Consider the following 17,126-nt stretch of genomic DNA (forward strand, 5'->3'; position numbering starts at 1 on the left):
TGAAACAAAATAGTACAATAAAATTTCATAGTCAATATGCATATCATTATAACTATATTCCCTTACATTTTACATACATTTCTACAAATTAACCAGGAAGGACCTGCAAACATTTCACACTAAATCCCTGTGGAGAGGACCAGGCCCTTCCAGATTTTAATTGTACCTGATGAGCAGAACCACATCTGTGTGCACCAACAAGATACGGTAAACATCTGCGGCTCTCTATCAGATGGGACAGTGCTGGCTTCATAAGCAATTCATGGCAGCCTTGAAGAAAATCATATTATGCTTTGTACTTTCATTATCTCTCCTACGACTTTAATATTTTCTGTGACTCTGTAAACGCTAACAGCTGTCAAAAATAAATTAGGCACATTTGAGATGCTGCCTTTCACTGCAAAAGATCTCCAAGGGATTAACAGAGGTCTTCATCATCCCCCTACATCACCTGCCTGTTCTATTAGTTCATTCAGTTCTTACACACCTAAAGATGCTACTCTGGGGATGTCAGATCCTGTTTCTCTCTGCAGGCAAGCTTTAAAACAAAATGCATCACATTGCCCCTATTCCGATCTGGTCCTGCCCTTTAAGAATGGAGGCAACTTTTTTTGGCAAGCATCCTCAGTTTCAGCAATAACTTCTTTTTAATGATGGAGTTGGAGAAGAAGTGGTATTTGAGGGGGGAAGGCATTGGAGAAAAACCCTGTGGGAGGAAAAAAAAAAGGCCTTTTTGCATCTAGGTGTGCTGGTAAGGATCGGTGGTGGGAGGTCTGTGAGCAGATTGGGTTAACTTTTCTTCCAGTTGCCAGAGGGAAAAAAACTCAGAGACTGCTGGGAGTTGCAGTTCTAGATTACGCCAGCTTTTAGCAGAGGAAACTGGCAAAATCCCTGCTGGAAAAGGGAAGGTGTTTATACAGAGCTTCCTCTGCACACAGGAGCGTTTGAGGAAGTCTGAAATGCTAACTCCTGTCCCAAAATGCTGATGCCTCCTCTCTTCTCCTTCTCTGCAAAACCCATGCAGCTCTCGGCCCCACACCCTGGTGGTGAAGCCCTCTCTCCTTCTTTCCTTTCTTACTCACTTAACCCATAATCTTAGGAGCAGGGACCACCCTGAGAGAGGGATCTTGCCTTTCCTCCCCTCCTTCAAGCAGTCCTGCTGGGTTCGGGGATGTCACGTCTGAAGTTCCTGTCTCAGAGCCGTGTCATGCACTGCCAGCCATTCGGCACCCTGAGCCTGAAATCTTCTCCATAGAGTACGTGCCTATAAATAATATTTTTCAGGGAACAGTAGGGACTGCCTTTTTTTTTCTTCTTTTTTTCTTGGGTTTTGTTTGGCTTTTTTTTTTCTCTTTTAGTAAAAGCAGAGCACTGGTGTTTACTTCTCATTTAATGGTCTGCTTTGTCAAAACATTCAGTCTGAGCAACTGTGGTTTTCGGACCTTTTTCCGTGTAAGAAAGAGGCTTCATCTCCTGTCTCTTGGAGAGCACCTTCATGACCACCACATGCGCAGAAAGAAAGGACAAGTTTATGGGGGACCCAGATGCTGTCACCTGGTGGTAGGATGCTGGTGCTATTTGTACATTCATTCAGTGCAAAATCCATGCCCAGCGTGGGAGCTGTGCCTGTTGTGCTGCCCGGTGGCACAGCTTCACCCAGAGAAAGGCTGAACAAACCACCCAGCCCAGCCAGCAGCCTGGTACCCTCCTGGCTATAAAAGATGGGAATTTGAACCCCTTTGGGCCAAGAAGGGAAATCTGCAGGTTATTTAGGCTGTGTGCAAAGGAGGGATGACAGCTCCTGCTCCAGCTCAGCCTTGTTGTTACGTATCTGTGCACATGGACAAGGTGTACATGGATTTTGGCTGCCTGTGAGATGGGGCAGGGCAGGAGCTCCAGCCCACGCTGCCCGGCACCTCTGGAAGCAGGACCACAGGCACTGCTAGAGGTGGATAGAGGAAAGTCAGGCATCCTCACATGATTTTTTTGGAGCCACATTTTTGCCTCTGCTGCCTACAGCTGCCTAAGCCAGCTCTGGGATCTGGATGCCGAGGCTTAGATAAGGACCCTGAAGAGAAGACATCTGAAGTCAGAAGGGAGTTGTAAAATTTACGAGCACTTCTCCAGGGACCTGCCAGGAAGGAGCTCTGGGTGGTGAGGATCAGTCCATCCCTGCCTCCCCACCCAGGCAAGTCCCATCCTGCACCCCTGGCCCACCTGGCTGTTCTGCCTTTGGAGCTTGTAGCAGGTGAATGGGTCAAATTCATGCTTGAGATAACACATACAAACGATTTAATGCATCATATTTCAACTCAAACCGATGCACATCTGTGCTTGAAGGTATGAGGGATCTGGGGCATTCAAGTTTCTCCTGGCACAGTAATTCACATTCAGCACACAGAGGGAAATGATGCACTGTGCTGTACAACATCTATGTCTTAGTGTCAGTGATTAACTTTCTGTAAGCTCTGACATGCTTCCACATTAATAGGAACAAATGAAATCACAGAGCAGTTGAGCACTTGAGCCCGATTAATTACGGAACCATGTGGTACAATTTCAAAATGAAATATATTTGTTGCTCCATTTTTATTTACAAATAGATAAATAAATTCATGTCAAGGTAATGCCTTAATGGTCTGCCAGTGGAAAAACAGCAGCACTGGTAGGCAGGTTTACAGGACAAGATCTCTGAATGTAATTTCTGAGCTTTTTTCTTGCATTAAAGAGGATGGACTGGACTTGAGTTTCTCTCACATAAAACACTGGGAAATCCTCTCTGGAAGAAGTTGTTAATATTTTTGAATTGGTATACTGTACCATGCTCTGTACCTTTAAAACAGTATCTAGCAGTACCTGCCAATCTTCACTGCCAAGAGATAAAGAACAGTGTTCTGTGCTGTACAAACTGCCAACAAAAAAAAAAAAGAAATAAAAAGGAAAATTAACATTGATGTGCAAAATCTTGGTTCTGTCAGACTAAAAAATGCCTCTCTTCTGCATCCTGCCTGCTTCTGCACTCAAATGCTTAACATACTTTTGGGAGCTGTATAAATAAATAATGCTCTTATTTGATGATAGCGTTCCAGAAAGAGTCATTTGTAAGGACGAGAAGTGGCTTCGTGAAGATAAGTCACAATCTCCCATTCCACAATCGCTGCCATGGGTATAATCTGTAGTACAAACTACTTGAGAAAGGGATTAGCTTTTGGATTTAGGTCACTACAGTGTCTAGCCCAAAACATTAGGTCTGATTCCTAATTCTACAATACCTTTAATTCCTGACTGCTGCATTTCTTGATCAGTGCTGGTAGATAAATGTGTAATACAAATCTATACAATCCATTACAAAATTAATCAGTATTATTAGTTATTAATTGGTGAGTTACTGTTGTTCAAATAAATTGCACTATTCTAAATATTGGCAGAAGCTAAGTGAAGTAATTTACCTTATTTTTACTGAAAAGGAGGTGAAGCAGGAGGAGAGCTGAAAGAGATTAATTTTGTAAGGGCAGGAATAAATGTGAGTAATTAGGACACACCAGAAACTAAACAAAGCACCACACCAAGCATGAAAGTTAACACATTTGTTTTGTAAACACAAGTGGGCTGAAATTGTCACACATTCTTCAAAGGGAAGAGCTAAATGCCTTCTTTCAATGTATACATCTTTTTTTTTTTCACCTGAATCGGAAGACTTTTTTCAGCATAACTTAAATCATCAGAGCCCATATTCGTCTGACGACAGTCTGAACTTGATATGCACAAGGGTTTGGATCACAGGCTTCATGGCGTCCTTCCTTTTCTCTCTTGCCCCTCTGATAACCGTGTATTTCATCCCATCCTTGGCTCCCTTTCTTTTATATGTTGGGTTCAAATAAATGCCTTGTCTTTTCAAGGCTGCCTCATTTTTTGGCTGCCTATATTTCTGCACGCAAGGAGACGTCTTTCAGCCAGCGAGAGGTGTCTTGACTGTCTCCTGTCCGCTCCACTGTCCTCTAGCATAACTTTGGCTAGGTCTGCGCAGGAAATTTCTTGGGTCTTTAGCTCTGTAACAGGTTTGCTTGATGTTTTTGCCATCTTTCTTTGACAAAAAAGTTCTGTAGATATGTGTGTGTGTATATAAATATGTGTGTGTGTGTGTGTGTATAAAACTGCTTGTTCATTACTTGCTGAACTGATGTATTCATGAAGAAAAAATTGGTTTTGCCAGCACATGCTTTTTATTGGCGTAAATTACATTAGCAAACCCTTTTCAATGGGGATGAGGCGTAGCCCTCACCTAATTCTCTCCTAATGCTCTCTTTGTCTTTCCTCCTCTCCTTGAGTCCTACGTGCTCTCCAGCAACATTTTGCACTTGGATCAGCCACCCCTTCATTAAGATAATTCCTCCTTTGCTTTCAAAACTCTCTTCAGATGTCTTCCTTCCACTTAGACTTCGCCCGGTGTGCCTTCCGGCACTATCTGCAACCACCTCTTCACTTGATCTTTTTGTTCTTCTCCTCTATATTTGGATTAAATTATCGTCTTCTCAGGGCAGGGATCTTGCTTCCTCTGCCTTTATGAAGGGATGTTTTCATGTCCGGGAATGCAGAACTAGGAGAATACAAGCCAAGAAGAAAATGTTTTCAAATTCTGTTCTGAAATTTCAACTGTAATTTTGCTGTTGGATAGGCAAACTGAAACCACCATTTAAAATCTACCAGAAGCAAAAAAAAAAACCTCAACCCCTCGAGCTCTGCAATTAGAAAATGGAAGAAGATTGCTTTCCATAAATGTGTTATGGTTTGCAAAGATCTAGATACAGGAATGAATAGCTAATTCACATGTATTATCATTTAAGAGCCAAATCTACTAAACACACCCCTGACTTGAAAGAAATCTAAGAATAGGAGGCATGTCAATTACTGTAATCCTTAAATTATGCATACCTTTCAAAATCTTCTATCAACGTCTTAGGTTTTTCTTCATAGGTGGTTTCTGCACTTCCTCCACAAAGCAAAATAAAACATTGGTTTATTCCAATAAATGTTGTGCCTGAGGGGCTGGCTGCTATTTGTCACTAGGAATTAATTAATTTAAGACATCAGACCTTGTCATACAGACCTAAAAGGAGTTTTGATCCATCAGATCTTGCATCTTGCTTCAGAAGTGATCAGCATGTAGAGGAAAACGCTCTGCTTCTTTTCCCCAGAAGGGAATCAATTATTCAAAAACATTAATGCAGAAGGCAAGCAGAGAAAAACTTTCTCCTTCAGTAACTCACAGAAAACCTTTCACATCTGGCTGTCTCAGAAAGATGCAGATACAAGATGATTTTGGTTTTCCGTTTAAGTACCCTAAAATAAGTGCATCTGTTAGCTGCAAAGGTAATCACTACACAAACATATGCAATGAGAGAAAAAAAAAATATCGTTTTTTCTTGGCTTAGACAGTAAAAGGCAGGGGTAGCTCACTCACATGACAAAGGAGGCAGAACCTTAGGGCACAGGTTTTGAGGAGAGCACTCATTCTTGAAATCAAGCACCTATATAGTTTATTCTTAATGCGAGGCCTGAATGCAAACAACTGGATTTGAGGGGAAATGGAGCTGCTATCCCTTGTTTATATTGAAAATTTCTATTGCTTTAACTCTTCTGGTACCATGGCATGGCCTCCCCTCACTGGATTCAGCTCTGTAAGTGCAGAGATTCTCATGTCTGAAATCTTTGTCCTTGTAAAACAATATTTTAATATTAATATTAAAATATTTAAAACCTGACTGCACAGGTCGAAAGTCTCTTTCCAAAGCTTCTCAAAGTTCCAAAAGCTCCTGGAGGAGCGTCATTGATATTTCCTTTGCTAATGCCATAAATCCTTTCTTCTCACCTGCAGCCTTGTGACCTGAATTGAATACAGAACTGGTCAAGCTCAAATGGTCTTTTGAGCTTAATAACTAAGAGAGTTAAAGCACAAGAATACCATTGCCACCACCAGGCTCAGCCACCTCTGGCTCTCTAGCTCTACCACCAAATACCTCCTTAAGAATGGGTGAGGTTCAAGTCTGAGTCTTGAGCAAGGACTTCCCTGTTCTGCTCCACCATGTGTCAGAGCCGCTGTACCTCCACACCCTGACAGGGATTAGGCTATGCCTAATTTTCGTTAAGTCATCATTATTCATGAGTATTGACAACATTTAACACGCTTTGCTTCTGCCAGCATATCCATATTCCTCACAATAGTTGTGACAGGAACATGGTAGAAAGGAAAAGACTTAAGTCTCCAAATCCCATTTTTTGTCTAGAATCTATTTTTTTTGTTGTTTTCTACAGGAATTTAGGCCATATTTTTGAGAGCAAATAAGAGTCTGATTGCAACTACTTTACTTGCATATACTAATCAGGCAAATGCAAATGCTTAATACCTCTTTTTGGAACATTTGTGCATGTGGTTCTCCACGTGCAGGTATAATAGAGAGAATTATCAGATTCATGGTCTCAAAGACAATTCTCCTCTGTGCAAAAAAGAAAGTCCGGGCATCAATAGAATAGGGGACCAAATCTCATTGCAACTGGTTGACTCAAAGTCTGCCTAGAGAGTCTGTTATAACTTTGCTGCCAGATAAGACTATCAATTAAATATTAGTCTAGCAATAGTTTTTGGAATATGATCTTCAAAATGCTGGACTTGAATGATAAATTTGTCTTATGGAGTCTCTGGACAGATGGATTTTATGTGCCTCTACTGAATCAGTGCTATCTGAATCTGTCCTGAGGCATCCAGTTCTCCTGGCAGGCTCTGAAGAACTGCAATCATTAAGTGTAATTTTTTTATTTTTCTTGAGGTGTTCATATAGAAAATTGTTTTAATGCCACAATCAGTCATCAAAAAATACATAGCTGCAATTAGCAATCCAATCTATGGGATGCCATATTCCTCTGTTATAGGAAGAATTCTCACCTGCGCGTTTTTTGGCACAAGGAGATAAACTCAAAACTGTTTGTTGAGATAAACATCCTAAGAAAGCTCCAGTTTGAGACAAGTCTTGAGGCGCCATGTTTTTGCTTTGGCAATCTACTACAGCATTTTAGGAGACAGATCAAAACTGCTTATACAAGCTAAAAAAGTTCCCCTCAACTCTTGCACACATGTGTGGGTGTGTTCTAATTAGAGCTCAGTGGATAATGAATAATTTATCCAAGATCTTTCACCTCCTTTGTTTGTAAATTGCCCGCAACAAGATCACAGCTTTCTTGAAAGTATTTCTTACTGGAAATTACTTCTTGGGCCTCATTTATTTCCATTTTTCACCAGTTTCTACCTTTTTTTTTTATCCCCTTTTTCTTTTGTCTTTTTCTCTTTGGACTCTTGTGATCTATATGTAACACTAACTACCTTTGTAGTAGCTAGATGCGTATGTAGATATGTAGCTACATATCACTGCATTGTGGTCAGACTCTGCTCTTGCTATTTTTTGCCCCTAAGCTTATGGGGTCATCCAGACCCAGACAAAATGGATGTGAAATGCTTTCAGCTCAGAACGGGGATGTTTTATGCTTCCTTTGTACTCGGTTTGCACACTCATACATACGTATGTAGGTGCAAGGAAAGTGAAAAAACCACTCCATTGTGGTTCATCTTATCCCTTCACGTTTAGCTGCTAAAGTACTGTAATGATTTTGTTAAAGCTGCTACATTTTTGCTTTATATTTTTCTTCTCTTGTTATATCATTCTTTTTCCTAGTTCCCTAACTTTTTTTTTTTTTTTAATCACAACTAACACTTCTGTAAAGCCACATATTTGCCTGGGAAGGAATAGCAGTGACATCTCAGCAATCGAAGTAGCTGATTTGTACTTCTTTCAGATGCAGAAATGGCCGTCTGTATCTTACCAAACTCCTCTGATATTGTCATAGAGGTTCAACAGTTTATAGTTTCCCAGCCTGTTCCACCTTCCTGAAACCTGTTCAGATACTGTAACCCCCATGCATGGGGGATCTTTCACCAGTTCTCAGAAATTCCAGGTCCAACGGCAATACTGGATATTGGATTTGGATCTAATGATTTTTATCGCTTGGCACTAGGCCCACTCAACCTCAGGTAGGCTGTATCCTGGGAAGCCTTGTTCTTCTCTTCTAACCTGGAATAAATCCCTTAATTGCAGATTCAGACTCTGCAGAATGCCAGAGATGTCAACCCAATCATATGTACACACAGGGGAAACAGGCATACTGCTGTCTCTTGCAGAAAATAAATGTCTAAAAAACACTGTTTAGGCTTTGGACACATAATGGTTTGGTCTATCATAAACAGCACATTGGAAATCTCTCCTGTGCCCTTATATTTTCTTAGCATCAGTGTGGCTTTGAGAAAAGACGACCCCTTGTTTTTTATGGATGCTATGGATCCTCGCAGGATCCTGCAATCTTTTGTTACTTTTGCTAGAAATACCTGGAAAATATTACTGAGCATGAGAGACCAGAGTGAAGCATAATTATGTTTCCTTTTCAAGGGGAGTTGTTCCTTCAAGCATCAGATGACTGAAATCAAGAAACGAAGTTGAAAGGAAGCATCATGGCTAAAATAGTTTAAAAAGAGAGGAAAGAGGCAGATTTTTGATTAATTTCAAAGTGTTGTTTATGTTTCAGAGCGGAACAGAGTAGCGTTAGCACCAATGTCCTTCCAGGGAGGCTTAGAGATGCCATATGTGATGTGTATGCAGAAGCAAGGGAGGGGGGCTCCCCACTGGACGCACCACTCTTGTTCCCAGTGCACTACCAAACAGCACACAAATCGCAGGCAAAATCCAAAGTATTGTTAAACTCTAAAAAGGCAAGAGCAAAACAGAAGTGGCAATCTGGGCTCTTAAAAAGCTTTGACTGTCTGATCTATAGCAACACCACTATACATTGCGGCAACAATGCTGCGACATTGAAGTCTCCAGCATCCGGTACCGAGAGGTTTTGGTCTTCCAGCCGGTGACTTCCTTCAGATTGCTTTGCAAGCGAAACTAACATGTACACAGCAAAACCCTGAAAAATCCATCTGTTTCAAAAACAAGTACCTGAAATGCTGACAGCTTTATTGCTGTACAGCAGGTGGGGAAACCCTAGGAGAGATGACTTGCAAAAAAAAAAAAAAAAAAAGTATTTGTTCCATTTTCTGTTCTTTTATTACAACTCTCCCTGAAAAACTAAACGATTCTTAAAAGTATGTTTCTCTGCTTTCTATATTAGCAGTCCATCTGACTTGGGACTTCTGCTACCTCATTTCCAGGTATCTGCCTTGAACACATTAAAAGTTATCTGTGTAGTCTCCCCCTCCTTTCCCCCCATCCTGAAAATCAGGACTATTAAAAATAATACTTTGTGAATTGTTGCATTATTTAGTTGTTGGTGTCACTAGAGTGCTCATAGGCTTTAATCAAGCATTAAAACACAGTTACGTGCTTCAGAGCACGTAAATCCATTGGCTTTTTATCTCGGGGTCTGTCTGGAGACAAAAATAACCCTGAAACACTTGGGTGAAGTATAGGTATGCAAAGCTTTGTTTCCTGTATGGCAGAGGAACCAAAAACATTGAAGCCTCTTACTTCTTCTAGCTTCAATGACTGTGGGCTACGTGGCATACCCAGCTTCACTCAAAGCTGGTTTGTCTACTTTTCTGAGGGAGGTGAGAACTGCCTAAAGGGCACTAGTTTCTTGGCAAACCCACAAGCTATTTCTTTATGATAAGAAGAAGTGCAAGGTAATACGTGGTACCCAAGTCCACCTATTTTTGCCATTCTGACTTAATGTACCTTACAGTGACCAAAGTCATACCGGGTAAAAATACCTTATGGGGGGTCACAATGCCAAACACTGGTCCTGTTGTGTTACCTTCTTGTAACCATAGGATAACTCCCCCGATTTTACCAGAGTTTACCCTCACAAAACCAGGTGTTTACAAGGTAGCAGAAAAGTGGGTAAATCATCTGCTTGAGTAGAAAAGCTGCACTGCAGAAGGCTGTGGGAGTACCCTGCCTAAGTCTGTTGCAACACCTCCTGCGTGGGGCAAAGTGACCTCAAACAAAGTGTCCTACTCCTCCATTTCATTCCTGCAATCTACAGTCACTCCTGAGCTTTGACGGCTCCAGCATACATGCCCCAGTGATGGGATGTTCAGTCACTGCTGTGCAAATGAGTGTCACCTCATTGCAGTCACTGTCCTCTAGGCTGGCACCTCAGCCTTGTGATGAGCATAGCAGACTTGCTTAAAGTGATGGGATTTCCAAGAGTCTGGAGGATTTGGACACAATCTGTGCTGCACCACAGGTTTTCACTAGGGATGCACTCACCCACTCTGCAACTTGGGCACAGGAGCAGGAAATGAGACCATATGTGCTCTCTAGAGGGGACACACCTGCAGATGGCTTGCCCATCTCGAAACAGTGAAACTAGAATGTGAGATCCACACTCCACTTTTATAGTCACTGACACTTCCCTTCTCAACAGGCTGTTCCCTGTGGTGTGCACGGAAACCCTGTAGCACCACGGGGCAAGAGGCACAACCCACCCCCTGGCCAGCCCTCCCCCTCTCCATGGCCATCACTGACATGGGGCCACCAAGACCGAGACGGTCCCTTGGAGGAAGATGCTGTGAGTGATGCAGGGAGGGAAGCAGCTGGCACGGGGGTGTGCAGGGGCAGCAGCCAGCAGGCAGCACTTGCTCATGGATGATGTTTTATTGCAGTGGGTTTTCCTATTGCCATTTAGCCATGATTTCTCTCAGTTTGGCAGAGCCTAGTCAACTATGGCAGGTGCCTAGTCAACTTATGCAGTGCCTGGTATTCATGGAGTCTCTGGTGTGTCTTGCTTCTTGGTGTAAGGATGCTGTGCGTGATGTGACAGATCTCTGCTACGGAAAGGACAATCTTGCTCAAAACTTGTGAATCCCTCAAAAGCCAGCACCCCAGCCTCTTCCATGGCTGCTTCCTGGTCCTTCCCTGGCCGTAGCTGAAGATGTGAGCAGGAGGTGAGGGCAGGGAAAAGAGCAAAGTGTGACCAGACCTGGGCATCAGTGTCGTAACTCAGATTTGACAGTGATTAGTGGGCTGGCTGGTGGAGAGGAGCATCATGAAGACACACTCTCTGGTGTGGAAATCCACCTTGGCAACAGCCAGCTCCCAGTTTGACACTGTTCAACTCTGCCCACACCCACTCACACATGTTCAGGATGGGTGTGCAAGGGACCTTCCTCACCCAGTGTGGCCCCTCTCTGTTTAATTGATGGAAAAACACCTCCCGGACCAACAATCAGACCGGGACCTAACACCAAGCTGAACAAGGGCAGGAGCCCAGCTTAAATGCAGTGTCACCTCCTCTCTCCACTGAACATCTTGGGAACCTCCACACTTGGTACGTAGGCACTTGAGAGAGGCATCTCCATAGATTTAGTTTGCTGTGCTGCATCAGAGACCCTCACAACACCGCAACCCAGCGACAGTAATCTAATGCTAAGAGATGAACAATAATCTGGGATCACTTTAAAATGTGCAGTCGTGATAAACATTTATTTTTGTTACAGACAGCATTTATGACAGCAGCTCTATTCATGTTGGGGTATAATTATGAAGCACTACTGGGTATGGAAAATATTGTTCCCAAAACTGAGCATTTTCTCCGCAGAATTTAAGCTTTAATCAATGTTTAACTCTAAAGGCCTATATTTCAGACAGTTTATAGATAAAATACCACTATATGTATGACTGTTTCACAACAGACATTTAAGTGAATGTGCAGAGGGAACACATCATATCGCATAAGGCAACCCACGTCTGTAATTAATAACATGTTTTGTGGAGCTTGCACTTAACTGAAACATAAGAGAAAATTGCTTCAGGAAACTTAAATATGCAAAGACATATAGCAAGCATTTACGGTGGCCTCAGCTGTATGAAACGTAATAAACATATAAAAAGCATCCATGTGGTTTAAATAAATGGAAGCCTGTGTTCTGAGTTAATGAAACATGCTTAGTGGAGAGTCATTCCTTCTCCTGCCACAAAGCTGGGAGGTAGTGTCACCTTGTGCTCCAGCCAAGCGAGTAAGGCCCACTCTTCTGAGGGTGTGTGTCAATATTTCCAGCTGTGGAGCTGTGTAGTCAAGGCCACTGTGTTTTATTTTTAGTTCTGAATGTGGTAGGAACCTAACCTTTCTGGGCCACGAAGGTGATCAGAGGGTTGGAGTACCTTTCCTATGAGGACAGGCTGAGAGAGTTGGGGTTGTTCAGCCTGGAGAAGGCTCCAGGAAGACCTTATAGCCCCTTCCAGTACCTAAAGGGGGCTACAGGAGAGATGGGGAGGGACTCTTTATCAGGGAGTGCAGCGATAGGATGAGGGGGAACAGTTTTAAACTGAAATAGGGGACATTTAGGTTAGATATAAAGAAGAAATTCTTTCCTGTGAGGGTGGTGAGACACTGGAACAGGTTGCCCAGGGAAGCTGTGGCTGCCCCATCCCTGGAGGTGTTCAAGGCCAGGCTGGATGGGGCTTTGAGCAACCTGCTCTAGTGGGAGGTGTCCCTGCCCATGGCAGGGGGTTGGAATTCAATGATCTTTAAGGTCCCTTCCCACTCTAACCATTCTATGATTCTATGGAAAGTAAGCACCTGAGCAGGCTGAATGCATGTGGAAATTTTAGCGTGAGTTCTGGTCTGTTTATATGAAACCATTTTTCCTGCATGAGGGAAATAGGTCAGACTGTTTTGAGCCATAGGCCGTGCAGGAACTCCCTGTCCCAGCTGTGTGAAAGGGGTCCCTGGACACCGGGAAGGATTCCTTTGGCATGGGGTGCCATTCCCCATGGGGCTCTCACGCCTTAGCAAGGCGAGGTCAAGAGGAGGAGGGATTGGGCATGACTAAAGAGGACTGTTACTGCTACAGTCCTACAGTGCGATATTACTACGGCAATAATAATTAGTGAAAAAAAAAAAATCCCTGAATTTGCAATACTGTTACACACATTGAACTATTGCAGCTGGTCCCGGAAGCAACTCGTAAGCTCCACATGGTTGGGCAGCTGAGGGATGGAGCCAGGCAAACTGCTGGGGTTTTAACCCTCCTTAGTGGTATCCCCTGGGCTTTTGCCACAGCCCCAGTTGGAGAGATGGAAGACACTTTGGTAGGCTTTGCATTATCCTTGTCTTTCTAAGAACAAAAGCAATTAAACACAAAGCAGCAGTCCCTGACATTCTGCTTTCTAGTAAACATATAATAGAGTCTCCCATATACCAAATGAGTACTACAGCTAATAAAATTTAAAATATTTACAAATATAAGAAAAAAAATCTGCAAGTTATTGACCTCAACTTTTCAAGATCTTTTAAATGCACGCGCCAGAAATATTGCACTGTGTATTTCCTGAACAATCCTAACTCTGCCTCTGACTCAATCCTGCCTCAGGGTGGAAAAATGCTTGAGACGAGGCGGCAATGAGGCTTTTGAAATTCGTTGCCAGTTCCCTATCAAGGAGACCTTTAGGTGAATCAGATAAGGGCCTGACTGTACCCCTTAAAACCAGACTCTGCATGAGCATTCAATTATTTTCTGTGAATGCAATGAGTAATAATTGAATTAAACTCCTCTCCCAGCCCATATATCTTACCGTTTCCTGGTCTAAGAGGGATGGTTTGAGAAAAGTCTGTGGGGTGCAGAGAAGGAGGCAAACCATGTAGCATTTTATGAAATCTCTGATCATGTATTATTTGTTTCTGCTCCATAAACTACTGTTTTGATGGTATCTTCAGGCTGTTCTCCTGATGGATGAATCAGGATCACCCAACCAGGGAGCAGAGCCAGTATTACACGACCTTTGTAATCACAGGCAAAATCAATTTAGTAGGAATTGTGTGTGCAACACCCCCTTCTCCCTCTCCCCCCCCCCCAAAAAAAAAAAGGGACTGAGCATTCTTAATTGATTAAGAAACAAAGACTCAAGTTACTACCCTCATGAACAAAAAATGTTAGCTATGTTTGGGTAATGAATAAATCCGGGGAAATTGCAAACTAAGTGCAGCTGTTACGCAAGCACAAAAATGAGAAAATTTGTGTTTAATTGCTCACTTGGCTACATTAATTGGTACTGAAAACCAAATACTGTTTACTGTATTGATGTGAAATGGAAACTTCTACAACAAATTTTATTTCACCAACAAGATTGTTCTGATGAACCTTTACCTATCAGATTCCAGCTTAGCATTTTTGTCCATCTTTGCCTTTGAAGAAAATGGGGGTTTCAAATATGTAACATAAAACAGGATTGGATTTAGGACATTACAGTAGGTCCTGGTACATTTAGTTGCCTTAGGGGAAGTCAGAATTACTTAAAACATGAACTCCTGCATCGAGCAGTGTGTTTAACAGCCACAGCCAGAGGAATGCACTTTATAAACATCAAGTGGTATTTATTACTGAAACAGTTTATGTTTTAAAGGACTATTTTTGATAGACATTGTTCTTGGTACACGAAGAGTGGAGAAAATACATGCTTAATTTCTTTTTTTTGCATAGCAGTGTGATATATGATCAAGTAAATAAAGACATTGCTATAGTGATAGAAAATGTATCTCAGCTCAGAACCACACAAAATCTTGTAAGTAAATTTTTGGCCAAGGAAAAACTACGTGGTGAATGTATGGAATTCAGAGAATGTATTTATCTTGGAAGCTCTTGGGATCTTGTTCTTGTGTTTCTCTGGAAAGCATATAGCATACTTCTTTTTTGGTGTTACAGGATAGGACAGGTACTGGGAAGCATTTATGAAACCAGAGGTGAGATGACCTTGAGGCACCTAAGATTGCAATTTATTACAAGGACTACAGGAAAAAAAAGAAAATACTGTGATACATTTGAACCTTAATAACTATTCAAGAAGCAACTTTATAGCAAATAATTCAGATCACACTACATATAACACTATGCTTATTTTGTTGTACGTTGTGATGTTTCCTTTAGGGAGTCAAGGAAAAGAAGTGAGGGTAGGAAAACAACAATTATTCTCTTCAGCATCAAGTCCAGTTTCATGTTCACGGTTTTTCAAAGCCTCACAAAGATTTTCCAGCTCCATCAGACCTGCAGAGTCCCAGAGAGATGAAGCGGTGAGTGGATCCTCCTCTACAGCTCTACATGGAAAAAACAAACACAAAGCACCAGAGGAAGAGTTGCTGGCAGCAATTTCAGGCGTTAAATTTTATACCCGTCACACTCCAGAGGAAAAAAAGAAAAAAGAACCATTCAGCTTTTGCAATTTTATTACTAGAAGTTTTATCGGCTGCCCTCTAGTGAGACCGTTCAGTGACACACTCCCTAACCTTGGCGTGGGAGTTGGTGTGCAGGAGTCAAGGTGCTGTGTTTAACCCCTTTATCTTGGTCTATAGTATTTAAATCGGCAGCATTTAGCTCCTGAGCAAAAGTGACCAGGCACTGGACACATGTAGGGGCAGGAAAGAGAAAGCATGAGGTAGAAACATCCTGGGAATTTAACAGCATTGTCTTGATGGCGATTAAAAAGTGAATTTCTCACTTAAAACAAGGGCAGCAGAATGTAATAGGTTTTCACAGGTTTTTTTACATCCTAAAAATCAAGGATGGTGGATTGTTGATCACTATCCGTGAAAGATCATCTTACCCAAGTGTTTTAAAGTTTGGTTTAGCCAGGTAAGTGTGATATTCGTTATAGGCCAACATTTCTTACAAAAATTGTCATGAATATGTCTGTTCTTTCTTCACTGCAGATACCCCAGACCCCTATGAAACCGTGGTATTCTCAGAGCCTTTGCATTCACATTTTCCAGTACGCTGTGACTTTCTGGGTAACCCTTACCTAGCAAAACCTGTGTTTAACCCGTGGTTCGGGAGCCCCTTTGCGCAAACCTGGACCTGGTCGGAGCTATGGCAGCAGAAGAGCTGGTCTGGAAACTCAGAGGTGCTGCTTCCACACCTGGACGTGCTGCTAGCGTGTTTGGTTTAGCTCACGTTTGACTTTGGAAATAAAGAGAGAGTTTTATCAGGTTGGGCCACATGAAAGAGTTTTGATAACTCTGGGAAATGAGACAAAGGCTCTTTCTTCGGACTTGCTTTCTGTTCTTACAACCCACATTTTCATACAAGAACGTAATTTCCCAGCACCCACCTCATGTGCAGAGACGTTTCTTGTACCCACACCCATAAGGGATGCACATCCTCTTATTTTATTTCTCTCCATTACTACCTTTTTCCCCCCTCCCAACTCCCTGCTCAAGCTGTATTCACACAAAAGGGTTTGAGTATCAGCAACAGTTGTGTGTGAAGTGCACATACTATAAAAAGGTCTGCATCAGCACAGGCATGTGTTCTATATTAGTCGCTGCTGGAAAGGATGGGTCAAAACTGTGTGATCAGAAAGTTGTGCAAAGCCATTTGCTCGCCACCTTTGACAATAGATGTGCCATAAGAAAACAGTATTTTATAGCATTTTCTATTTTGTTTGCAATAATCAGAGTTTGGCACATCTCCTCTACCACAGCAGGCAAAATGCAATTAAATGGTGTCAGATGTAAGGGAAAAATAATGAAATTTTTCTTCCATAAATCATAAAATCCTAAGTCTTTGCAATCTTGTAATGGTTTTGTAATCCAAGCTCCTGCTTACATTACTTTATCTTTATGAAGGTGATAAAGAAAACATAACACTGTGTACTTGATTATAAATTGTAATTTCATGAGCATCAAAAAATGCAAACTTGCAAAGCTTATGTTTGTGCTTATGTGTCCACGTACTTAAGTGCCAGCAGATGTTCAATGATCAATAAAACTCAATTTATATACATTATTCTGAAGGATTCTTGATCATAAATACAGCCTGGGAATGTCTAACCACTCTGAATAAGAATGATGATAATCAACTACAAAGTTACAATACAGAATGCTATTGCTGGAAGTTTTATTTGAACTCTAGAAATAAAACATATATCAATTTTCACTGAGACTGCTGGGACAGAACCCATGATTTAGAACCTAAACTGTAGATTTATGGAAACAGCAGGTGGCTAAAATTAACCTCTGCATTGTCAGTGGCTGACTGAAAAGGGTCGTGTGTATTATGGGAGACTAAACGTCCGCAGAGGCTATAA

This window comes from Numenius arquata, chromosome 7 (genome assembly GCF_964106895.1).
Source record: "Numenius arquata chromosome 7, bNumArq3.hap1.1, whole genome shotgun sequence".
NCBI classification, from domain to species: Eukaryota; Metazoa; Chordata; class Aves; order Charadriiformes; family Scolopacidae; genus Numenius; species Numenius arquata.